The sequence below is a fragment of the Brachyhypopomus gauderio genome, chromosome 4 (assembly GCF_052324685.1).
Source record: "Brachyhypopomus gauderio isolate BG-103 chromosome 4, BGAUD_0.2, whole genome shotgun sequence".
NCBI classification, from domain to species: Eukaryota; Metazoa; Chordata; class Actinopteri; order Gymnotiformes; family Hypopomidae; genus Brachyhypopomus; species Brachyhypopomus gauderio.
The window spans coordinates 22,985,730-23,008,100 of record NC_135214.1 but is presented as its reverse complement, the minus strand read 5'-3'; the positions used below and the strand labels follow the sequence as shown (position 1 = coordinate 23,008,100).

At 44.1% G+C, this 22,371-nt stretch overlaps 1 protein-coding gene and 38 non-coding genes across 39 annotated transcripts in view; 1 reads left to right on the top strand and 38 right to left on the bottom strand.

The window, feature by feature from the left end:
• LOC143512591 (ninjurin-1) overlaps positions 1 to 22,371 on the top strand; it is a 300,728-nt gene that overhangs the window by 147,284 nt on the left and 131,073 nt on the right. The gene's annotated exons all lie outside the window — the stretch shown is intronic.
• On the bottom strand, positions 412 to 483 carry trnat-cgu (transfer RNA threonine (anticodon CGU)). The gene has a single exon. It is a non-coding gene; the product is annotated as a tRNA-Thr (tRNA).
• trnaa-ugc (transfer RNA alanine (anticodon UGC)) lies at positions 768 to 839 on the bottom strand. Its single transcript has one exon. It is a non-coding gene; the product is annotated as a tRNA-Ala (tRNA).
• trnat-cgu (transfer RNA threonine (anticodon CGU)) lies at positions 1,348 to 1,419 on the bottom strand. Its single transcript has one exon. It is a non-coding gene; the product is annotated as a tRNA-Thr (tRNA).
• Positions 1,704 to 1,775, bottom strand: trnaa-ugc (transfer RNA alanine (anticodon UGC)). Its single transcript has one exon. It is a non-coding gene; the product is annotated as a tRNA-Ala (tRNA).
• On the bottom strand, positions 2,284 to 2,355 carry trnat-cgu (transfer RNA threonine (anticodon CGU)). The gene has a single exon. It is a non-coding gene; the product is annotated as a tRNA-Thr (tRNA).
• trnaa-ugc (transfer RNA alanine (anticodon UGC)) lies at positions 2,640 to 2,711 on the bottom strand. Its single transcript has one exon. It is a non-coding gene; the product is annotated as a tRNA-Ala (tRNA).
• On the bottom strand, positions 3,220 to 3,291 carry trnat-cgu (transfer RNA threonine (anticodon CGU)). The gene has a single exon. It is a non-coding gene; the product is annotated as a tRNA-Thr (tRNA).
• On the bottom strand, positions 3,576 to 3,647 carry trnaa-ugc (transfer RNA alanine (anticodon UGC)). Its single transcript has one exon. It is a non-coding gene; the product is annotated as a tRNA-Ala (tRNA).
• trnat-cgu (transfer RNA threonine (anticodon CGU)) lies at positions 4,156 to 4,227 on the bottom strand. The gene has a single exon. It is a non-coding gene; the product is annotated as a tRNA-Thr (tRNA).
• Positions 4,512 to 4,583, bottom strand: trnaa-ugc (transfer RNA alanine (anticodon UGC)). The gene has a single exon. It is a non-coding gene; the product is annotated as a tRNA-Ala (tRNA).
• Positions 5,092 to 5,163, bottom strand: trnat-cgu (transfer RNA threonine (anticodon CGU)). The gene has a single exon. It is a non-coding gene; the product is annotated as a tRNA-Thr (tRNA).
• Positions 6,615 to 6,686, bottom strand: trnat-ugu (transfer RNA threonine (anticodon UGU)). Its single transcript has one exon. It is a non-coding gene; the product is annotated as a tRNA-Thr (tRNA).
• trnaa-ugc (transfer RNA alanine (anticodon UGC)) lies at positions 7,557 to 7,628 on the bottom strand. Its single transcript has one exon. It is a non-coding gene; the product is annotated as a tRNA-Ala (tRNA).
• trnaa-ugc (transfer RNA alanine (anticodon UGC)) lies at positions 8,493 to 8,564 on the bottom strand. Its single transcript has one exon. It is a non-coding gene; the product is annotated as a tRNA-Ala (tRNA).
• On the bottom strand, positions 9,073 to 9,144 carry trnat-cgu (transfer RNA threonine (anticodon CGU)). The gene has a single exon. It is a non-coding gene; the product is annotated as a tRNA-Thr (tRNA).
• On the bottom strand, positions 10,016 to 10,087 carry trnaa-ugc (transfer RNA alanine (anticodon UGC)). The gene has a single exon. It is a non-coding gene; the product is annotated as a tRNA-Ala (tRNA).
• Positions 10,596 to 10,667, bottom strand: trnat-cgu (transfer RNA threonine (anticodon CGU)). The gene has a single exon. It is a non-coding gene; the product is annotated as a tRNA-Thr (tRNA).
• On the bottom strand, positions 10,952 to 11,023 carry trnaa-ugc (transfer RNA alanine (anticodon UGC)). The gene has a single exon. It is a non-coding gene; the product is annotated as a tRNA-Ala (tRNA).
• Positions 11,532 to 11,603, bottom strand: trnat-cgu (transfer RNA threonine (anticodon CGU)). Its single transcript has one exon. It is a non-coding gene; the product is annotated as a tRNA-Thr (tRNA).
• trnaa-ugc (transfer RNA alanine (anticodon UGC)) lies at positions 12,475 to 12,546 on the bottom strand. Its single transcript has one exon. It is a non-coding gene; the product is annotated as a tRNA-Ala (tRNA).
• On the bottom strand, positions 13,055 to 13,126 carry trnat-cgu (transfer RNA threonine (anticodon CGU)). The gene has a single exon. It is a non-coding gene; the product is annotated as a tRNA-Thr (tRNA).
• trnaa-ugc (transfer RNA alanine (anticodon UGC)) lies at positions 13,411 to 13,482 on the bottom strand. The gene has a single exon. It is a non-coding gene; the product is annotated as a tRNA-Ala (tRNA).
• On the bottom strand, positions 13,991 to 14,062 carry trnat-cgu (transfer RNA threonine (anticodon CGU)). Its single transcript has one exon. It is a non-coding gene; the product is annotated as a tRNA-Thr (tRNA).
• trnaa-ugc (transfer RNA alanine (anticodon UGC)) lies at positions 14,347 to 14,418 on the bottom strand. Its single transcript has one exon. It is a non-coding gene; the product is annotated as a tRNA-Ala (tRNA).
• On the bottom strand, positions 14,927 to 14,998 carry trnat-cgu (transfer RNA threonine (anticodon CGU)). The gene has a single exon. It is a non-coding gene; the product is annotated as a tRNA-Thr (tRNA).
• On the bottom strand, positions 15,870 to 15,941 carry trnaa-ugc (transfer RNA alanine (anticodon UGC)). The gene has a single exon. It is a non-coding gene; the product is annotated as a tRNA-Ala (tRNA).
• trnat-cgu (transfer RNA threonine (anticodon CGU)) lies at positions 16,450 to 16,521 on the bottom strand. The gene has a single exon. It is a non-coding gene; the product is annotated as a tRNA-Thr (tRNA).
• trnaa-ugc (transfer RNA alanine (anticodon UGC)) lies at positions 16,806 to 16,877 on the bottom strand. Its single transcript has one exon. It is a non-coding gene; the product is annotated as a tRNA-Ala (tRNA).
• trnat-cgu (transfer RNA threonine (anticodon CGU)) lies at positions 17,386 to 17,457 on the bottom strand. Its single transcript has one exon. It is a non-coding gene; the product is annotated as a tRNA-Thr (tRNA).
• trnaa-ugc (transfer RNA alanine (anticodon UGC)) lies at positions 17,742 to 17,813 on the bottom strand. The gene has a single exon. It is a non-coding gene; the product is annotated as a tRNA-Ala (tRNA).
• Positions 18,322 to 18,393, bottom strand: trnat-cgu (transfer RNA threonine (anticodon CGU)). Its single transcript has one exon. It is a non-coding gene; the product is annotated as a tRNA-Thr (tRNA).
• Positions 19,265 to 19,336, bottom strand: trnaa-ugc (transfer RNA alanine (anticodon UGC)). The gene has a single exon. It is a non-coding gene; the product is annotated as a tRNA-Ala (tRNA).
• On the bottom strand, positions 19,845 to 19,916 carry trnat-cgu (transfer RNA threonine (anticodon CGU)). Its single transcript has one exon. It is a non-coding gene; the product is annotated as a tRNA-Thr (tRNA).
• On the bottom strand, positions 20,201 to 20,272 carry trnaa-ugc (transfer RNA alanine (anticodon UGC)). The gene has a single exon. It is a non-coding gene; the product is annotated as a tRNA-Ala (tRNA).
• On the bottom strand, positions 20,781 to 20,852 carry trnat-cgu (transfer RNA threonine (anticodon CGU)). The gene has a single exon. It is a non-coding gene; the product is annotated as a tRNA-Thr (tRNA).
• Positions 21,137 to 21,208, bottom strand: trnaa-ugc (transfer RNA alanine (anticodon UGC)). Its single transcript has one exon. It is a non-coding gene; the product is annotated as a tRNA-Ala (tRNA).
• On the bottom strand, positions 21,717 to 21,788 carry trnat-cgu (transfer RNA threonine (anticodon CGU)). The gene has a single exon. It is a non-coding gene; the product is annotated as a tRNA-Thr (tRNA).
• trnaa-ugc (transfer RNA alanine (anticodon UGC)) lies at positions 22,073 to 22,144 on the bottom strand. The gene has a single exon. It is a non-coding gene; the product is annotated as a tRNA-Ala (tRNA).

Sequence of the window (22,371 nt, the reverse complement as noted above, 5' to 3'; positions counted from 1 at the left end):
GGGGTGAGAAGGCCTGCCACACCATCAGGAATACTTGGCCCTATAACATAGACTTTGACATACAGCCTCTTAATCTGCAAACTACCTGGAAGCAATGGAGAAATTCTTACCTAGCAAAGCCCAGTTTTCACTCCTGCAGACTCTATCACATGGAAACCTGATGGTAAACTCAGTAAAGATCATTGAAATACTCAAAACAAAGGTAGAGGTCACATTAGAAATGGATGTAGATGTTCCCGTTGTCTGCCATTTAAAAGGTAAGCACCTTTCCACCAGGCCATTTCAGCTGCTTCTTTGAGAGTCAGACGAGTGCTTGATCACATACAGAGGTCTCTTGTACAAGGACAAAATTGGAAGCAGATATTTTAGTAGTGAATGGACACTATAGACCGTTCGGTCCACTTTCCTTAAAGGCACGAACGGGGATCGAACCCGTGATCTTCGGTTTACGAGACCGACGCCTTACCACTTGGCCACCATGCCATAGAAAAGAGAGAGTCCTTAAATTTGAACCACACACAAACTTATGAGGACATGTGGTAACTCCGACAGCGGAAATGTGAGGAAATGGCAGGAACATGCTCAAAATCACGACACCATTGTGACCTATGTATAACCGAACGGAAACTGAGCATCGTCTATCAATAAGAGAAGCTGCAAGCAACACTATTAAGGCACAAAAAGAGTGAGAGAAATGCACAGCGTCTGAATGTCAGCTCAACCCGAAAGGTTAAAATATAGCCAACCATATCTATAGATAATGCTCATGGAGATGCAGGGGATTGAACCCTGGACCTCATACATGCAAAGCATGCGCTCTTCCACTGAGCTACATCCCCTTGACATGTGGAACTAATTGGTTGTAGAGCCAAAGAGAATGATTCCAAAGATTTATCAACTAGTCTACAGTTGCCTAATGTATCACTAATCCCTGAAGGGGTGAGAAGGCCTGCCACACCATCAGGAATACTTGGCCCTATAACATAGACTTTGACATACAGCCTCTTAATCTGCAAACTACCTGGAAGCAATGGAGAAATTCTTACCTAGCAAAGCCCAGTTTTCACTCCTGCAGACTCTATCACATGGAAACCTGATGGTAAACTCAGTAAAGATCATTGAAATACTCAAAACAAAGGTAGAGGTCACATTAGAAATGGATGTAGATGTTCCCGTTGTCTGCCATTTAAAAGGTAAGCACCTTTCCACCAGGCCATTTCAGCTGCTTCTTTGAGAGTCAGACGAGTGCTTGATCACATACAGAGGTCTCTTGTACAAGGACAAAATTGGAAGCAGATATTTTAGTAGTGAATGGACACTATAGACCGTTCGGTCCACTTTCCTTAAAGGCACGAACGGGGATCGAACCCGTGATCTTCGGTTTACGAGACCGACGCCTTACCACTTGGCCACCATGCCATAGAAAAGAGAGAGTCCTTAAATTTGAACCACACACAAACTTATGAGGACATGTGGTAACTCCGACAGCGGAAATGTGAGGAAATGGCAGGAACATGCTCAAAATCACGACACCATTGTGACCTATGTATAACCGAACGGAAACTGAGCATCGTCTATCAATAAGAGAAGCTGCAAGCAACACTATTAAGGCACAAAAAGAGTGAGAGAAATGCACAGCGTCTGAATGTCAGCTCAACCCGAAAGGTTAAAATATAGCCAACCATATCTATAGATAATGCTCATGGAGATGCAGGGGATTGAACCCTGGACCTCATACATGCAAAGCATGCGCTCTTCCACTGAGCTACATCCCCTTGACATGTGGAACTAATTGGTTGTAGAGCCAAAGAGAATGATTCCAAAGATTTATCAACTAGTCTACAGTTGCCTAATGTATCACTAATCCCTGAAGGGGTGAGAAGGCCTGCCACACCATCAGGAATACTTGGCCCTATAACATAGACTTTGACATACAGCCTCTTAATCTGCAAACTACCTGGAAGCAATGGAGAAATTCTTACCTAGCAAAGCCCAGTTTTCACTCCTGCAGACTCTATCACATGGAAACCTGATGGTAAACTCAGTAAAGATCATTGAAATACTCAAAACAAAGGTAGAGGTCACATTAGAAATGGATGTAGATGTTCCCGTTGTCTGCCATTTAAAAGGTAAGCACCTTTCCACCAGGCCATTTCAGCTGCTTCTTTGAGAGTCAGACGAGTGCTTGATCACATACAGAGGTCTCTTGTACAAGGACAAAATTGGAAGCAGATATTTTAGTAGTGAATGGACACTATAGACCGTTCGGTCCACTTTCCTTAAAGGCACGAACGGGGATCGAACCCGTGATCTTCGGTTTACGAGACCGACGCCTTACCACTTGGCCACCATGCCATAGAAAAGAGAGAGTCCTTAAATTTGAACCACACACAAACTTATGAGGACATGTGGTAACTCCGACAGCGGAAATGTGAGGAAATGGCAGGAACATGCTCAAAATCACGACACCATTGTGACCTATGTATAACCGAACGGAAACTGAGCATCGTCTATCAATAAGAGAAGCTGCAAGCAACACTATTAAGGCACAAAAAGAGTGAGAGAAATGCACAGCGTCTGAATGTCAGCTCAACCCGAAAGGTTAAAATATAGCCAACCATATCTATAGATAATGCTCATGGAGATGCAGGGGATTGAACCCTGGACCTCATACATGCAAAGCATGCGCTCTTCCACTGAGCTACATCCCCTTGACGTGTGGAACTAATTGGTTGTAGAGCCAAAGAGAATGATTCCAAAGATTTATCAACTAGTCTACAGTTGCCTAATGTATCACTAATCCCTGAAGGGGTGAGAAGGCCTGCCACACCATCAGGAATACTTGGCCCTATAACATAGACTTTGACATACAGCCTCTTAATCTGCAAACTACCTGGAAGCAATGGAGAAATTCTTACCTAGCAAAGCCCAGTTTTCACTCCTGCAGACTCTATCACATGGAAACCTGATGGTAAACTCAGTAAAGATCATTGAAATACTCAAAACAAAGGTAGAGGTCACATTAGAAATGGATGTAGATGTTCCCGTTGTCTGCCATTTAAAAGGTAAGCACCTTTCCACCAGGCCATTTCAGCTGCTTCTTTGAGAGTCAGACGAGTGCTTGATCACATACAGAGGTCTCTTGTACAAGGACAAAATTGGAAGCAGATATTTTAGTAGTGAATGGACACTATAGACCGTTCGGTCCACTTTCCTTAAAGGCACGAACGGGGATCGAACCCGTGATCTTCGGTTTACGAGACCGACGCCTTACCACTTGGCCACCATGCCATAGAAAAGAGAGAGTCCTTAAATTTGAACCACACACAAACTTATGAGGACATGTGGTAACTCCGACAGCGGAAATGTGAGGAAATGGCAGGAACATGCTCAAAATCACGACACCATTGTGACCTATGTATAACCGAACGGAAACTGAGCATCGTCTATCAATAAGAGAAGCTGCAAGCAACACTATTAAGGCACAAAAAGAGTGAGAGAAATGCACAGCGTCTGAATGTCAGCTCAACCCGAAAGGTTAAAATATAGCCAACCATATCTATAGATAATGCTCATGGAGATGCAGGGGATTGAACCCTGGACCTCATACATGCAAAGCATGCGCTCTTCCACTGAGCTACATCCCCTTGACATGTGGAACTAATTGGTTGTAGAGCCAAAGAGAATGATTCCAAAGATTTATCAACTAGTCTACAGTTGCCTAATGTATCACTAATCCCTGAAGGGGTGAGAAGGCCTGCCACACCATCAGGAATACTTGGCCCTATAACATAGACTTTGACATACAGCCTCTTAATCTGCAAACTACCTGGAAGCAATGGAGAAATTCTTACCTAGCAAAGCCCAGTTTTCACTCCTGCAGACTCTATCACATGGAAACCTGATGGTAAACTCAGTAAAGATCATTGAAATACTCAAAACAAAGGTAGAGGTCACATTAGAAATGGATGTAGATGTTCCCGTTGTCTGCCATTTAAAAGGTAAGCACCTTTCCACCAGGCCATTTCAGCTGCTTCTTTGAGAGTCAGACGAGTGCTTGATCACATACAGAGGTCTCTTGTACAAGGACAAAATTGGAAGCAGATATTTTAGTAGTGAATGGACACTATAGACCGTTCGGTCCACTTTCCTTAAAGGCACGAACGGGGATCGAACCCGTGATCTTCGGTTTACGAGACCGACGCCTTACCACTTGGCCACCATGCCATAGAAAAGAGAGAGTCCTTAAATTTGAACCACACACAAACTTATGAGGACATGTGGTAACTCCGACAGCGGAAATGTGAGGAAATGGCAGGAACATGCTCAAAATCACGACACCATTGTGACCTATGTATAACCGAACGGAAACTGAGCATCGTCTATCAATAAGAGAAGCTGCAAGCAACACTATTAAGGCACAAAAAGAGTGAGAGAAATGCACAGCGTCTGAATGTCAGCTCAACCCGAAAGGTTAAAATATAGCCAACCATATCTATAGATAATGCTCATGGAGATGCAGGGGATTGAACCCTGGACCTCATACATGCAAAGCATGCGCTCTTCCACTGAGCTACATCCCCTTGACGTGTGGAACTAATTGGTTGTAGAGCCAAAGAGAATGATTCCAAAGATTTATCAACTAGTCTACAGTTGCCTAATGTATCACTAATCCCTGAAGGGGTGAGAAGGCCTGCCACACCATCAGGAATCCTTGGCCCTATAACATAGACTTTGACATACAGCCTCTTAATCTGCAAACTACCTGGAAGCAATGGAGAAATTCTTACCTAGCAAAGCCCAGTTTTCGCTCCTGCAGACTCTATCACATGGAAACCTGATGGTAAACTCAGTAAAGATCATTGAAATACTCAAAACAAAGGTAGAGGTCACATTAGAAATGGATGTAGATGTTCCCGTTGTCTGCCATTTAAAAGGTAAGCACCTTTCCACCAGGCCATTTCAGCTGCTTCTTTGAGAGTCAGACGAGTGCTTGATCACATACAGAGGTCTCTTGTACAAGGACAAAATTGGAAGCAGATATTTTGGTAGTGAATGGACATTATAGACCCTTCGGTCCACTTTCCTTAAAGGCACGAACGAGGATCGAACCCGTGATCTTCGGTTTACGAGACCAACGCCTTACCACTTGGCCACCATGCCACAGAAAAGAGAGAGTGCTTAAATTTGAACCACACACAAACCTATGAGGGCATGTGGTAACTCCGACAGCGGAAGTGTGTGGAAATGGCTGGAACATGCTCAAAATCACAACACTGTTCTGACCCGTGAATTGATACCAATTCTACCGATTCTACACTGTCCATAGGCTGTAACCAAAATAGCATTGCATAGGCAGCTACCAAAAGGAGAACAGAAGAAGCAACCCATATCTTGGTGACTGGAAGAAAGTTGCACAGTTGAGTCACAGCCGTTTGGGACTCACCCAGGAAAGAGCACTTTTTGGTTGTTGGGGCCTAACAGGAAGCAAGAGTACCTGAGTGTTAAACAATGGCATTCAGGAAACAAGCTATGCTTCATTGAGATGCTGGGGGTCGAAGACAGTTCCTCACACAGGCAAAGCATGCGCTCTACCTCTGAGCTACATCCCCACTTGTAAGGTTGTCTTCAGAATTCTGAAAGAGTCTAGCACAGCAAATACGGCCACCAGAAGCAGTAAAAGGACGAACCCATGAAGCAAGTTATACTTCAGCAGCAGCCATGCCAGAATGTCAAGTTTGCAAGGAACAAAAACAGAATTGAAAACTGACAAAGCACTTTAATGGTCCAATGGCTAACCGGTGATCTTCGGTTACGAAGGCATGTGTTAAAAGCAGCAGTGAACATGCTCAAAAACACGACACCATTGTGACCGATGTATAACCGAACGGAAACTGAGCATCGTCTATCAATAAGAGAAGCTGCAAGCAACACTATTAAGGCACGAAAAGGGTAAGAGAAATGCACAGCGTCTGAATGTCAGCTCAACCCGAAAGGTTAAAATATAGCCAACAATATCTATAGACAATGCTCATGGAGATGCAGGGGATTGAACCCTGGACCTCAACATGCAAAGCATGCGCTCTTCCACTGAGCTACATCCCCTTGACATGTGGAATGAATTGGTTGTAGAGCCAAAGAGAATGATTCCAAAGGTTTATCAACTAGTCTACAGTTGCCTAATGTATCACTAATCCCTGAAGGGGTGAGAAGGCCTGCCACACCATCAGGAATACTTGGCCCTATAACATATGACTTTGACATACAGCCTCTTAATCTGCAAACTACCTGGAAGCAATGGAGAAATTCTTACCTAGCAAAGCCCAGTTTTCGCTCCTGCAGACTCTATCACATGGAAACCTGATGGTAAACTCAGTAAAGATCATTGAAATACTCAAAACAAAGGTAGAGGTCACATTAGAAATGGATGTAGATGTTCCCGTTGTCTGCCATTTAAAAGGTAAGCACCTTTCCACCAGGCCATTTCAGCTGCTTCTTTGAGAGTCAGACGAGTGCTTGATCACATACAGAGGTCTCTTGTACAAGGACAAAATTGGAAGCAGATATTTTGGTAGTGAATGGACATTATAGACCCTTCGGTCCACTTTCCTTAAAGGCACGAACGGGGATCGAACCCGTGATCTTCGGTTTACAAGACCGACGCCTTACCACTTGGCCACCATGCCATAGAAAAGAGAGAGTGCTTAAATTTGAACCACACACAAACCTATGAGGGCATGTAGTAACTCCGACAGCGGAAGTGTGTGGAAATGGCTGGAACATGCTCAAAATCACAACACTGTTCTGACCCGTGAATTGATACTAATTCTACCGATTCTACACTGTCCATAGGCTGTAACCAAAATAGCATTGCATAGGCAGCTACCAAAAGGAGAACAGAAGAAGCAACCCATATCTTGGTGACTGGAAGAAAGTTGCACAGTTGAGTCACAGCCGTTTGGGACTCACCCAGGAAAGAGCACTTTTTGGTTGTTGGGGCCTAACAGGAAGCAAGAGTACCTGAGTGTTAAACAATGGCATTCAGGAAACAAGCTATGCTTCATTGAGATGCTGGGGGTCGAAGACAGTTCCGCACACAGGCAAGCATGCGCTCTACCTCTGAGCTACATCCCCACTTGTAAGGTTGTCTTCAGAATTCTGAAAGAGTCTAGCACAGCAAATACGGCCACCAGAAGCAGTAAAAGGACGAACCCATGAAGCAAGTTATACTTCAGCAGCAGCCATGCCAGAATGTCAAGTTTGCAAGGAACAAAAACAGAATTGAAAACTGACAAAGCACTTTAATGGTCCAATGGCTAACCGGTGATCTTCGGTTACGAAGGCATGTGTTAAAAGCAGCAGTGAACATGCTCAAAAACACGACACCATTGTGACCGATGTATAACCGAACGGAAACTGAGCATCGTCTATCAATAAGAGAAGCTGCAAGCAACACTATTAAGGCACGAAAAGGGTAAGAGAAATGCACAGCGTCTGAATGTCAGCTCAACCCGAAAGGTTAAAATATAGCCAACAATATCTATAGACAATGCTCATGGAGATGCAGGGGATTGAACCCTGGACCTCATACATGCAAAGCATGCGCTCTTCCACTGAGCTACATCCCCTTGACATGTGGAACTAATTGGTTGTAGAGCCAAAGAGAATGATTCCAAAGGTTTATCAACTAGTCTACAGTTGCCTAATGTATCACTACTCCCTGAAGGGGTGAGAAGGCCTGCCACACCATCAGGAATACTTGGCCCTATAACATAGACTTTGACATACAGCCTCTTAATCTGCAACCTACCTGGAAGCAATGGAGAAATTCTTACCTAGCAAAGCCCAGTTTTCACTCCTGCAGACTCTATCACATGGAAACCTGATGGTAAACTCAGTAAAGATCATTGAAATACTCAAAACAAAGGTAGAGGTCACTTTAGAAATGGATGTAGATGTTCCCGTTGTCTGCCATTTAAAAGGTAAGCACCTTTCCGCCAGGCCATTTCAGCTGCTTCTTTGAGAGTCAGACGAGTGCTTGATCACATACAGAGGTCTCTTGTACAAGGACAAAATTGGAAGCAGATATTTTAGTAGTGAATGGACACTATAGACCGTTCGGTCCACTTTCCTTAAAGGCACGAACAGGGATCGAACACGTGATCTTCGGTTTACGAGACCGACGCCATACCACTTGGCCACCATGCCATAGAAAAGAGAGAGTCCTTAAATTTGAACCACACACAAACTTATGAGGACATGTGGTAACTCCGACAGCGGAAATGTGAGGAAATGGCAGGAACATGCTCAAAATCACGACACCATTGTGACCTATGTATAACCGAACGGAAACTGAGCATCGTCTATCAATAAGAGAAGCTGCAAGCAACACTATTAAGGCACAAAAAGAGTGAGAGAAATGCAGAGCGTCTGAATGTCAGCTCAACCCGAAAGGTTAAAATATAGCCAACCATATCTATAGATAATGCTCATGGAGATGCAGGGGATTGAACCCTGGACCTCATACATGCAAAGCATGCGCTCTTCCACTGAGCTACATCCCCTTGACGTGTGGAACTAATTGGTTGTAGAGCCAAAGAGAATGATTCCAAAGATTTATCAACTAGTCTACAGTTGCCTAATGTATCACTACTCCCTGAAGGGGTGAGAAGGCCTGCCACACCATCAGGAATCCTTGGCCCTATAACATAGACTTTGACATACAGCCTCTTAATCTGCAAACTACCTGGAAGCAATGGAGAAATTCTTACCTAGCAAAGCCCAGTTTTCGCTCCTGCAGACTCTATCACATGGAAACCTGATGGTAAACTCAGTAAAGATCATTGAAATACTCAAAACAAAGGTAGAGGTCACATTAGAAATGGATGTAGATGTTCCCGTTGTCTGCCATTTAAAAGGTAAGCACCTTTCCACCAGGCCATTTCAGCTGCTTCTTTGAGAGTCAGACGAGTGCTTGATCACATACAGAGGTCTCTTGTACAAGGACAAAATTGGAAGCAGATATTTTGGTAGTGAATGGACATTATAGACCCTTCGGTCCACTTTCCTTAAAGGCACGAACGAGGATCGAACCCGTGATCTTCGGTTTACGAGACCAACGCCTTACCACTTGGCCACCATGCCACAGAAAAGAGAGAGTGCTTAAATTTGAACCACACACAAACCTATGAGGGCATGTGGTAACTCCGACAGCGGAAGTGTGTGGAAATGGCTGGAACATGCTCAAAATCACAACACTGTTCTGACCCGTGAATTGATACCAATTCTACCGATTCTACACTGTCCATAGGCTGTAACCAAAATAGCATTGCATAGGCAGCTACCAAAAGGAGAACAGAAGAAGCAACCCATATCTTGGTGACTGGAAGAAAGTTGCACAGTTGAGTCACAGCCGTTTGGGACTCACCCAGGAAAGAGCACTTTTTGGTTGTTGGGGCCTAACAGGAAGCAAGAGTACCTGAGTGTTAAACAATGGCATTCAGGAAACAAGCTATGCTTCATTGAGATGCTGGGGGTCGAAGACAGTTCCTCACACAGGCAAAGCATGCGCTCTACCTCTGAGCTACATCCCCACTTGTAAGGTTGTCTTCAGAATTCTGAAAGAGTCTAGCATAGCAAATACGGCCACCAGAAGCAGTAAAAGGACGAACCCATGAAGCAAGTTATACTTCAGCAGCAGCCATGCCAGAATGTCAAGTTTGCAAGGAACAAAAACAGAATTGAAAACTGACAAAGCACTTTAATGGTCCAATGGCTAACCGGTGATCTTCGGTTACGAAGGCATGTGTTAAAAGCAGCAGTGAACATGCTCAAAAACACGACACCATTGTGACCGATGTATAACCGAACGGAAACTGAGCATCGTCTATCAATAAGAGAAGCTGCAAGCAACACTATTAAGGCACGAAAAGGGTAAGAGAAATGCACAGCGTCTGAATGTCAGCTCAACCCGAAAGGTTAAAATATAGCCAACAATATCTATAGACAATGCTCATGGAGATGCAGGGGATTGAACCCTGGACCTCATACATGCAAAGCATGCGCTCTTCCACTGAGCTACATCCCCTTGACATGTGGAACTAATTGGTTGTAGAGCCAAAGAGAATGATTCCAAAGGTTTATCAACTAGTCTACAGTTGCCTAATGTATCACTACTCCCTGAAGGGGTGAGAAGGCCTGCCACACCATCAGGAATACTTGGCCCTATAACATAGACTTTGACATACAGCCTCTTAATCTGCAACCTACCTGGAAGCAATGGAGAAATTCTTACCTAGCAAAGCCCAGTTTTCACTCCTGCAGACTCTATCACATGGAAACCTGATGGTAAACTCAGTAAAGATCATTGAAATACTCAAAACAAAGGTAGAGGTCACATTAGAAATGGATGTAGATGTTCCCGTTGTCTGCCATTTAAAAGGTAAGCACCTTTCCGCCAGGCCATTTCAGCTGCTTCTTTGAGAGTCAGACGAGTGCTTGATCACATACAGAGGTCTCTTGTACAAGGACAAAATTGGAAGCAGATATTTTAGTAGTGAATGGACACTATAGACCGTTCGGTCCACTTTCCTTAAAGGCACGAACGGGGATCGAACCCGTGATCTTCGGTTTACGAGACCGACGCCTTACCACTTGGCCACCATGCCATAGAAAAGAGAGAGTCCTTAAATTTGAACCACACACAAACTTATGAGGACATGTGGTAACTCCGACAGCGGAAATGTGAGGAAATGGCAGGAACATGCTCAAAATCACGACACCATTGTGACCTATGTATAACCGAACGGAAACTGAGCATCGTCTATCAATAAGAGAAGCTGCAAGCAACACTATTAAGGCACAAAAAGAGTGAGAGAAATGCACAGCGTCTGAATGTCAGCTCAACCCGAAAGGTTAAAATATAGCCAACCATATCTATAGATAATGCTCATGGAGATGCAGGGGATTGAACCCTGGACCTCATACATGCAAAGCATGCGCTCTTCCACTGAGCTACATCCCCTTGACGTGTGGAACTAATTGGTTGTAGAGCCAAAGAGAATGATTCCAAAGATTTATCAACTAGTCTACAGTTGCCTAATGTATCACTACTCCCTGAAGGGGTGAGAAGGCCTGCCACACCATCAGGAATCCTTGGCCCTATAACATAGACTTTGACATACAGCCTCTTAATCTGCAAACTACCTGGAAGCAATGGAGAAATTCTTACCTAGCAAAGCCCAGTTTTCGCTCCTGCAGACTCTATCACATGGAAACCTGATGGTAAACTCAGTAAAGATCATTGAAATACTCAAAACAAAGGTAGAGGTCACATTAGAAATGGATGTAGATGTTCCCGTTGTCTGCCATTTAAAAGGTAAGCACCTTTCCACCAGGCCATTTCAGCTGCTTCTTTGAGAGTCAGACGAGTGCTTGATCACATACAGAGGTCTCTTGTACAAGGACAAAATTGGAAGCAGATATTTTGGTAGTGAATGGACATTATAGACCCTTCGGTCCACTTTCCTTAAAGGCACGAACGAGGATCGAACCCGTGATCTTCGGTTTACGAGACCAACGCCTTACCACTTGGCCACCATGCCACAGAAAAGAGAGAGTGCTTAAATTTGAACCACACACAAACCTATGAGGGCATGTGGTAACTCCGACAGCGGAAGTGTGTGGAAATGGCTGGAACATGCTCAAAATCACAACACTGTTCTGACCCGTGAATTGATACCAATTCTACCGATTCTACACTGTCCATAGGCTGTAACCAAAATAGCATTGCATAGGCAGCTACCAAAAGGAGAACAGAAGAAGCAACCCATATCTTGGTGACTGGAAGAAAGTTGCACAGTTGAGTCACAGCCGTTTGGGACTCACCCAGGAAAGAGCACTTTTTGGTTGTTGGGGCCTAACAGGAAGCAAGAGTACCTGAGTGTTAAACAATGGCATTCAGGAAACAAGCTATGCTTCATTGAGATGCTGGGGGTCGAAGACAGTTCCTCACACAGGCAAAGCATGCGCTCTACCTCTGAGCTACATCCCCACTTGTAAGGTTGTCTTCAGAATTCTGAAAGAGTCTAGCACAGCAAATACGGCCACCAGAAGCAGTAAAAGGACGAACCCATGAAGCAAGTTATACTTCAGCAGCAGCCATGCCAGAATGTCAAGTTTGCAAGGAACAAAAACAGAATTGAAAACTGACAAAGCACTTTAATGGTCCAATGGCTAACCGGTGATCTTCGGTTACGAAGGCATGTGTTAAAAGCAGCAGTGAACATGCTCAAAAACACGACACCATTGTGACCGATGTATAACCGAACGGAAACTGAGCATCGTCTATCAATAAGAGAAGCTGCAAGCAACACTATTAAGGCACGAAAAGGGTAAGAGAAATGCACAGCGTCTGAATGTCAGCTCAACCCGAAAGGTTAAAATATAGCCAACAATATCTATAGACAATGCTCATGGAGATGCAGGGGATTAAACCCTGGACCTCATACATGCAAAGCATGCGCTCTTCCACTGAGCTACATCCCCTTGACATGTGGAATGAATTGGTTGTAGAGCCAAAGAGAATGATTCCAAAGGTTTATCAACTAGTCTACAGTTGCCTAATGTATCACTAATCCCTGAAGGGGTGAGAAGGCCTGCCACACCATCAGGAATACTTGGCCCTATAACATAGACTTTGACATACAGCCTCTTAATCTGCAAACTACCTGGAAGCAATGGAGAAATTCTTACCTAGCAAAGCCCAGTTTTCACTCCTGCAGACTCTATCACATGGAAACCTGATGGTAAACTCAGTAAAGATCATTGAAATACTCAAAACAAAGGTAGAGGTCACATTAGAAATGGATGTAGATGTTCCCGTTGTCTGCCATTTAAAAGGTAAGCACCTTTCCACCAGGCCATTTCAGCTGCTTCTTTGAGAGTCAGACGAGTGCTTGATCACATACAGAGGTCTCTTGTACAAGGACAAAATTGGAAGCAGATATTTTAGTAGTGAATGGACACTATAGACCGTTCGGTCCACTTTCCTTAAAGGCACGAACGGGGATCGAACCCGTGATCTTCGGTTTACGAGACCGACGCCTTACCACTTGGCCACCATGCCATAGAAAAGAGAGAGTCCTTAAATTTGAACCACACACAAACTTATGAGGACATGTGGTAACTCCGACAGCGGAAATGTGAGGAAATGGCAGGAACATGCTCAAAATCACGACACCATTGTGACCTATGTATAACCGAACGGAAACTGAGCATCGTCTATCAATAAGAGAAGCTGCAAGCAACACTATTAAGGCACGAAAAGGGTAAGAGAAATGCACAGCGTCTGAATGTCAGCTCAACCCGAAAGGTTAAAATATAGCCAACAATATCTATAGACAATGCTCATGGAGATGCAGGGGATTGAACCCTGGACCTCATACATGCAAAGCATGCGCTCTTCCACTGAGCTACATCCCCTTGACATGTGGAACTAATTGGTTGTAGAGCCAAAGAGAATGATTCCAAAGGTTTATCAACTAGTCTACAGTTGCCTAATGTATCACTACTCCCTGAAGGGGTGAGAAGGCCTGCCACACCATCAGGAATACTTGGCCCTATAACATAGACTTTGACATACAGCCTCTTAATCTGCAACCTACCTGGAAGCAATGGAGAAATTCTTACCTAGCAAAGCCCAGTTTTCACTCCTGCAGACTCTATCACATGGAAACCTGATGGTAAACTCAGTAAAGATCATTGAAATACTCAAAACAAAGGTAGAGGTCACATTAGAAATGGATGTAGATGTTCCCGTTGTCTGCCATTTAAAAGGTAAGCACCTTTCCGCCAGGCCATTTCAGCTGCTTCTTTGAGAGTCAGACGAGTGCTTGATCACATACAGAGGTCTCTTGTACAAGGACAAAATTGGAAGCAGATATTTTAGTAGTGAATGGACACTATAGACCGTTCGGTCCACTTTCCTTAAAGGCACGAACGGGGATCGAACCCGTGATCTTCGGTTTACGAGACCGACGCCTTACCACTTGGCCACCATGCCATAGAAAAGAGAGAGTCCTTAAATTTGAACCACACACAAACTTATGAGGACATGTGGTAACTCCGACAGCGGAAATGTGAGGAAATGGCAGGAACATGCTCAAAATCACGACACCATTGTGACCTATGTATAACCGAACGGAAACTGAGCATCGTCTATCAATAAGAGAAGCTGCAAGCAACACTATTAAGGCACAAAAAGAGTGAGAGAAATGCACAGCGTCTGAATGTCAGCTCAACCCGAAAGGTTAAAATATAGCCAACCATATCTATAGATAATGCTCATGGAGATGCAGGGGATTGAACCCTGGACCTCATACATGCAAAGCATGCGCTCTTCCACTGAGCTACATCCCCTTGACGTGTGGAACTAATTGGTTGTAGAGCCAAAGAGAATGATTCCAAAGATTTATCAACTAGTCTACAGTTGCCTAATGTATCACTACTCCCTGAAGGGGTGAGAAGGCCTGCCACACCATCAGGAATCCTTGGCCCTATAACATAGACTTTGACATACAGCCTCTTAATCTGCAAACTACCTGGAAGCAATGGAGAAATTCTTACCTAGCAAAGCCCAGTTTTCGCTCCTGCAGACTCTATCACATGGAAACCTGATGGTAAACTCAGTAAAGATCATTGAAATACTCAAAACAAAGGTAGAGGTCACATTAGAAATGGATGTAGATGTTCCCGTTGTCTGCCATTTAAAAGGTAAGCACCTTTCCACCAGGCCATTTCAGCTGCTTCTTTGAGAGTCAGACGAGTGCTTGATCACATACAGAGGTCTCTTGTACAAGGACAAAATTGGAAGCAGATATTTTGGTAGTGAATGGACATTATAGACCCTTCGGTCCACTTTCCTTAAAGGCACGAACGAGGATCGAACCCGTGATCTTCGGTTTACGAGACCAACGCCTTACCACTTGGCCACCATGCCACAGAAAAGAGAGAGTGCTTAAATTTGAACCACACACAAACCTATGAGGGCATGTGGTAACTCCGACAGCGGAAGTGTGTGGAAATGGCTGGAACATGCTCAAAATCACAACACTGTTCTGACCCGTGAATTGATACCAATTCTACCGATTCTACACTGTCCATAGGCTGTAACCAAAATAGCATTGCATAGGCAGCTACCAAAAGGAGAACAGAAGAAGCAACCCATATCTTGGTGACTGGAAGAAAGTTGCACAGTTGAGTCACAGCCGTTTGGGACTCACCCAGGAAAGAGCACTTTTTGGTTGTTGGGGCCTAACAGGAAGCAAGAGTACCTGAGTGTTAAACAATGGCATTCAGGAAACAAGCTATGCTTCATTGAGATGCTGGGGGTCGAAGACAGTTCCTCACACAGGCAAAGCATGCGCTCTACCTCTGAGCTACATCCCCACTTGTAAGGTTGTCTTCAGAATTCTGAAAGAGTCTAGCACAGCAAATACGGCCACCAGAAGCAGTAAAAGGACGAACCCATGAAGCAAGTTATACTTCAGCAGCAGCCATGCCAGAATGTCAAGTTTGCAAGGAACAAAAACAGAATTGAAAACTGACAAAGCACTTTAATGGTCCAATGGCTAACCGGTGATCTTCGGTTACGAAGGCATGTGTTAAAAGCAGCAGTGAACATGCTCAAAAACACGACACCATTGTGACCGATGTATAACCGAACGGAAACTGAGCATCGTCTATCAATAAGAGAAGCTGCAAGCAACACTATTAAGGCACGAAAAGGGTAAGAGAAATGCACAGCGTCTGAATGTCAGCTCAACCCGAAAGGTTAAAATATAGCCAACAATATCTATAGACAATGCTCATGGAGATGCAGGGGATTAAACCCTGGACCTCATACATGCAAAGCATGCGCTCTTCCACTGAGCTACATCCCCTTGACATGTGGAATGAATTGGTTGTAGAGCCAAAGAGAATGATTCCAAAGGTTTATCAACTAGTCTACAGTTGCCTAATGTATCACTAATCCCTGAAGGGGTGAGAAGGCCTGCCACACCATCAGGAATACTTGGCCCTATAACATAGACTTTGACATACAGCCTCTTAATCTGCAAACTACCTGGAAGCAATGGAGAAATTCTTACCTAGCAAAGCCCAGTTTTCACTCCTGCAGACTCTATCACATGGAAACCTGATGGTAAACTCAGTAAAGATCATTGAAATACTCAAAACAAAGGTAGAGGTCACATTAGAAATGGATGTAGATGTTCCCGTTGTCTGCCATTTAAAAGGTAAGCACCTTTCCGCCAGGCCATTTCAGCTGCTTCTTTGAGAGTCAGACGAGTGCTTGATCACATACAGAGGTCTCTTGTACAAGGACAAAATTGGAAGCAGATATTTTAGTAGTGAATGGACACTATAGACCGTTCAGTCCACTATACTTAAAGGCACGAACGGGGATCGAACCCGTGATCTTCGGTTTACGAGACCGACGCCTTACCACTTGGCCACCATGCCATAGAAAAGAGAGAGTCCTTAAATTTGAACCACACACAAACTTATGAGGACATGTGGTAACTCCGACAGCGGAAATGTGAGGAAATGGCAGGAACATGCTCAAAATCACGACACCATTGTGACCTATGTATAACCGAACGGAAACTGAGCATTGTCTATCAATAAGAGAAGCTGCAAGCAACACTATTAAGGCACAAAAAGAGTGAGAGAAATGCACAGCGTCTGAATGTCAGCTCAACCCGAAAGGTTAAAATATAGCCAACCATATCTATAGATAATGCTCATGGAGATGCAGGGGATTGAACCCTGGACCTCATACATGCAAAGCATGCGCTCTTCCACTGAGCTACATCCCCTTGACGTGTGGAACTAATTGGTTGTAGAGCCAAAGAGAATGATTCCAAAGATTTATCAACTAGTCTACAGTTGCCTAATGTATCACTAATCCCTGAAGGGGTGAGAAGGCCTGCCACACCATCAGGAATACTTGGCCCTATAACATAGACTTTGACATACAGCCTCTTAATCTGCAAACTACCTGGAAGCAATGGAGAAATTCTTACCTAGCAAAGCCCAGTTTTCACTCCTGCAGACTCTATCACATGGAAACCTGATGGTAAACTCAGTAAAGATCATTGAAATACTCAAAACAAAGGTAGAGGTCACATTAGAAATGGATGTAGATGTTCCCGTTGTCTGCCATTTAAAAGGTAAGCACCTTTCCACCAGGCCATTTCAGCTGCTTCTTTGAGAGTCAGACGAGTGCTTGATCACATACAGAGGTCTCTTGTACAAGGACAAAATTGGAAGCAGATATTTTAGTAGTGAATGGACACTATAGACCGTTCGGTCCACTTTCCTTAAAGGCACGAACGGGGATCGAACCCGTGATCTTCGGTTTACGAGACCGACGCCTTACCACTTGGCCACCATGCCATAGAAAAGAGAGAGTCCTTAAATTTGAACCACACACAAACTTATGAGGACATGTGGTAACTCCGACAGCGGAAATGTGAGGAAATGGCAGGAACATGCTCAAAATCACGACACCATTGTGACCTATGTATAACCGAACGGAAACTGAGCATCGTCTATCAATAAGAGAAGCTGCAAGCAACACTATTAAGGCACAAAAAGAGTGAGAGAAATGCACAGCGTCTGAATGTCAGCTCAACCCGAAAGGTTAAAATATAGCCAACCATATCTATAGATAATGCTCATGGAGATGCAGGGGATTGAACCCTGGACCTCATACATGCAAAGCATGCGCTCTTCCACTGAGCTACATCCCCTTGACGTGTGGAACTAATTGGTTGTAGAGCCAAAGAGAATGATTCCAAAGATTTATCAACTAGTCTACAGTTGCCTAATGTATCACTACTCCCTGAAGGGGTGAGAAGGCCTGCCACACCATCAGGAATCCTTGGCCCTATAACATAGACTTTGACATACAGCCTCTTAATCTGCAAACTACCTGGAAGCAATGGAGAAATTCTTACCTAGCAAAGCCCAGTTTTCGCTCCTGCAGACTCTATCACATGGAAACCTGATGGTAAACTCAGTAAAGATCATTGAAATACTCAAAACAAAGGTAGAGGTCACATTAGAAATGGATGTAGATGTTCCCGTTGTCTGCCATTTAAAAGGTAAGCACCTTTCCACCAGGCCATTTCAGCTGCTTCTTTGAGAGTCAGACGAGTGCTTGATCACATACAGAGGTCTCTTGTACAAGGACAAAATTGGAAGCAGATATTTTGGTAGTGAATGGACATTATAGACCCTTCGGTCCACTTTCCTTAAAGGCACGAACGAGGATCGAACCCGTGATCTTCGGTTTACGAGACCGACGCCTTACCACTTGGCCACCATGCCATAGAAAAGAGAGAGTGCTTAAATTTGAACCACACACAAACCTATGAGGGCATGTGGTAACTCCGACAGCGGAAGTGTGTGGAAATGGCTGGAACATGCTCAAAATCACAACACTGTTCTGACCCGTGAATTGATACCAATTCTACCGATTCTACACTGTCCATAGGCTGTAACCAAAATAGCATTGCATAGGCAGCTACCAAAAGGAGAACAGAAGAAGCAACCCATATCTTGGTGACTGGAAGAAAGTTGCACAGTTGAGTCACAGCCGTTTGGGACTCACCCAGGAAAGAGCACTTTTTGGTTGTTGGGGCCTAACAGGAAGCAAGAGTACCTGAGTGTTAAACAATGGCATTCAGGAAACAAGCTATGCTTCATTGAGATGCTGGGGGTCGAAGACAGTTCCTCACACAGGCAAAGCATGCGCTCTACCTCTGAGCTACATCCCCACTTGTAAGGTTGTCTTCAGAATTCTGAAAGAGTCTAGCACAGCAAATACGGCCACCAGAAGCAGTAAAAGGACGAACCCATGAAGCAAGTTATACTTCAGCAGCAGCCATGCCAGAATGTCAAGTTTGCAAGGAACAAAAACAGAATTGAAAACTGACAAAGCACTTTAATGGTCCAATGGCTAACCGGTGATCTTCGGTTACGAAGGCATGTGTTAAAAGCAGCAGTGAACATGCTCAAAAACACGACACCATTGTGACCGATGTATAACCGAACGGAAACTGAGCATCGTCTATCAATAAGAGAAGCTGCAAGCAACACTATTAAGGCACGAAAAGGGTAAGAGAAATGCACAGCGTCTGAATGTCAGCTCAACCCGAAAGGTTAAAATATAGCCAACAATATCTATAGACAATGCTCATGGAGATGCAGGGGATTAAACCCTGGACCTCATACATGCAAAGCATGCGCTCTTCCACTGAGCTACATCCCCTTGACATGTGGAATGAATTGGTTGTAGAGCCAAAGAGAATGATTCCAAAGGTTTATCAACTAGTCTACAGTTGCCTAATGTATCACTAATCCCTGAAGGGGTGAGAAGGCCTGCCACACCATCAGGAATACTTGGCCCTATAACATAGACTTTGACATACAGCCTCTTAATCTGCAAACTACCTGGAAGCAATGGAGAAATTCTTACCTAGCAAAGCCCAGTTTTCACTCCTGCAGACTCTATCACATGGAAACCTGATGGTAAACTCAGTAAAGATCATTGAAATACTCAAAACAAAGGTAGAGGTCACATTAGAAATGGATGTAGATGTTCCCGTTGTCTGCCATTTAAAAGGTAAGCACCTTTCCGCCAGGCCATTTCAGCTGCTTCTTTGAGAGTCAGACGAGTGCTTGATCACATACAGAGGTCTCTTGTACAAGGACAAAATTGGAAGCAGATATTTTAGTAGTGAATGGACACTATAGACCGTTCAGTCCACTTTCCTTAAAGGCACGAACGGGGATCGAACCCGTGATCTTCGGTTTACGAGACCGACGCCTTACCACTTGGCCACCATGCCATAGAAAAGAGAGAGTCCTTAAATTTGAACCACACACAAACTTATGAGGACATGTGGTAACTCCGACAGCGGAAATGTGAGGAAATGGCAGGAACATGCTCAAAATCACGACACCATTGTGACCTATGTATACCTGAACGGAAACTGAGCATTGTCTATCAATAAGAGAAGCTGCAAGCAACACTATTAAGGCACAAAAAGAGTGAGAGAAATGCACAGCGTCTGAATGTCAGCTCAACCCGAAAGGTTAAAATATAGCCAACCATATCTATAGATAATGCTCATGGAGATGCAGGGGATTGAACCCTGGACCTCATACATGCAAAGCATGCGCTCTTCCACTGAGCTACATCCCCTTGACGTGTGGAACTAATTGGTTGTAGAGCCAAAGAGAATGATTCCAAAGATTTATCAACTAGTCTACAGTTGCCTAATGTATCACTAATCCCTGAAGGGGTGAGAAGGCCTGCCACACCATCAGGAATACTTGGCCCTATAACATAGACTTTGACATACAGCCTCTTAATCTGCAAACTACCTGGAAGCAATGGAGAAATTCTTACCTAGCAAAGCCCAGTTTTCACTCCTGCAGACTCTATCACATGGAAACCTGATGGTAAACTCAGTAAAGATCATTGAAATACTCAAAACAAAGGTAGAGGTCACATTAGAAATGGATGTAGATGTTCCCGTTGTCTGCCATTTAAAAGGTAAGCACCTTTCCACCAGGCCATTTCAGCTGCTTCTTTGAGAGTCAGACGAGTGCTTGATCACATACAGAGGTCTCTTGTACAAGGACAAAATTGGAAGCAGATATTTTAGTAGTGAATGGACACTATAGACCGTTCGGTCCACTTTCCTTAAAGGCACGAACGGGGATCGAACCCGTGATCTTCGGTTTACGAGACCGACGCCTTACCACTTGGCCACCATGCCATAGAAAAGAGAGAGTCCTTAAATTTGAACCACACACAAACTTATGAGGACATGTGGTAACTCCGACAGCGGAAATGTGAGGAAATGGCAGGAACATGCTCAAAATCACGACACCATTGTGACCTATGTATAACCGAACGGAAACTGAGCATTGTCTATCAATAAGAGAAGCTGCAAGCAACACTATTAAGGCACAAAAAGAGTGAGAGAAATGCACAGCGTCTGAATGTCAGCTCAACCCGAAAGGTTAAAATATAGCCAACCATATCTATAGATAATGCTCATGGAGATGCAGGGGATTGAACCCTGGACCTCATACATGCAAAGCATGCGCTCTTCCACTGAGCTACATCCCCTTGACGTGTGGAACTAATTGGTTGTAGAGCCAAAGAGAATGATTCCAAAGATTTATCAACTAGTCTACAGTTGCCTAATGTATCACTAATCCCTGAAGGGGTGAGAAGGCCTGCCACACCATCAGGAATACTTGGCCCTATAACATAGACTTTGACATACAGCCTCTTAATCTGCAAACTACCTGGAAGCAATGGAGAAATTCTTACCTAGCAAAGCCCAGTTTTCACTCCTGCAGACTCTATCACATGGAAACCTGATGGTAAACTCAGTAAAGATCATTGAAATACTCAAAACAAAGGTAGAGGTCACATTAGAAATGGATGTAGATGTTCCCGTTGTCTGCCATTTAAAAGGTAAGCACCTTTCCACCAGGCCATTTCAGCTGCTTCTTTGAGAGTCAGACGAGTGCTTGATCACATACAGAGGTCTCTTGTACAAGGACAAAATTGGAAGCAGATATTTTAGTAGTGAATGGACACTATAGACCGTTCGGTCCACTTTCCTTAAAGGCACGAACGGGGATCGAACCCGTGATCTTCGGTTTACGAGACCGACGCCTTACCACTTGGCCACCATGCCATAGAAAAGAGAGAGTCCTTAAATTTGAACCACACACAAACTTATGAGGACATGTGGTAACTCCGACAGCGGAAATGTGAGGAAATGGCAGGAACATGCTCAAAATCACGACACCATTGTGACCTATGTATAACCGAACGGAAACTGAGCATTGTCTATCAATAAGAGAAGCTGCAAGCAACACTATTAAGGCACAAAAAGAGTGAGAGAAATGCACAGCGTCTGAATGTCAGCTCAACCCGAAAGGTTAAAATATAGCCAACCATATCTATAGATAATGCTCATGGAGATGCAGGGGATTGAACCCTGGACCTCATACATGCAAAGCATGCGCTCTTCCACTGAGCTACATCCCCTTGACGTGTGGAACTAATTGGTTGTAGAGCCAAAGAGAATGATTCCAAAGATTTATCAACTAGTCTACAGTTGCCTAATGTATCACTAATCCCTGAAGGGGTGAGAAGGCCTGCCACACCATCAGGAATACTTGGCCCTATAACATAGACTTTGACATACAGCCTCTTAATCTGCAAACTACCTGGAAGCAATGGAGAAATTCTTACCTAGCAAAGCCCAGTTTTCA